We start from the raw sequence: 267 nt of genomic DNA, 5'->3' as shown, positions 1-267 counted from the left end.
TTTACAAAAATGTTTGATAATAGTAAGAAATGTTAGAAGGAAATATATTGTAGCAATTTGGGTGTGAGCAGAACTAAGTAGATGACTGGCAACTTTGATTCCAGAGTTAACTTGTATCCAATACATTGCACAACCCCAAGTGCTTGGAGGAAGAAGCGTACAGGTAGGTCATGCTAATCAGATGGTGTCAACATTTTGACCACCATTTATTTTACAGCACAGAACCACAGAACAGCCGACACTGTGAGGAGTGTTACTCATACACAC

General features: G+C 39.0%; 1 protein-coding gene across 7 annotated transcripts in view; it reads left to right on the top strand.

Moving 5' to 3' along the window:
• The window catches only part of sh3gl2a (SH3 domain containing GRB2 like 2a, endophilin A1), a 38,458-nt gene that overhangs the window by 36,189 nt on the left and 2,002 nt on the right, over positions 1-267 (top strand). The window lies entirely within an intron of this gene.

Source organism: Oryzias melastigma, linkage group LG1, assembly GCF_002922805.2.
Source record: "Oryzias melastigma strain HK-1 linkage group LG1, ASM292280v2, whole genome shotgun sequence".
Lineage (NCBI taxonomy): Eukaryota > Metazoa > Chordata > Actinopteri > Beloniformes > Adrianichthyidae > Oryzias > Oryzias melastigma.
The sequence above is the reverse complement of the archived record's forward strand: the minus strand, read 5'-3'. Positions and strand labels throughout refer to the sequence as shown.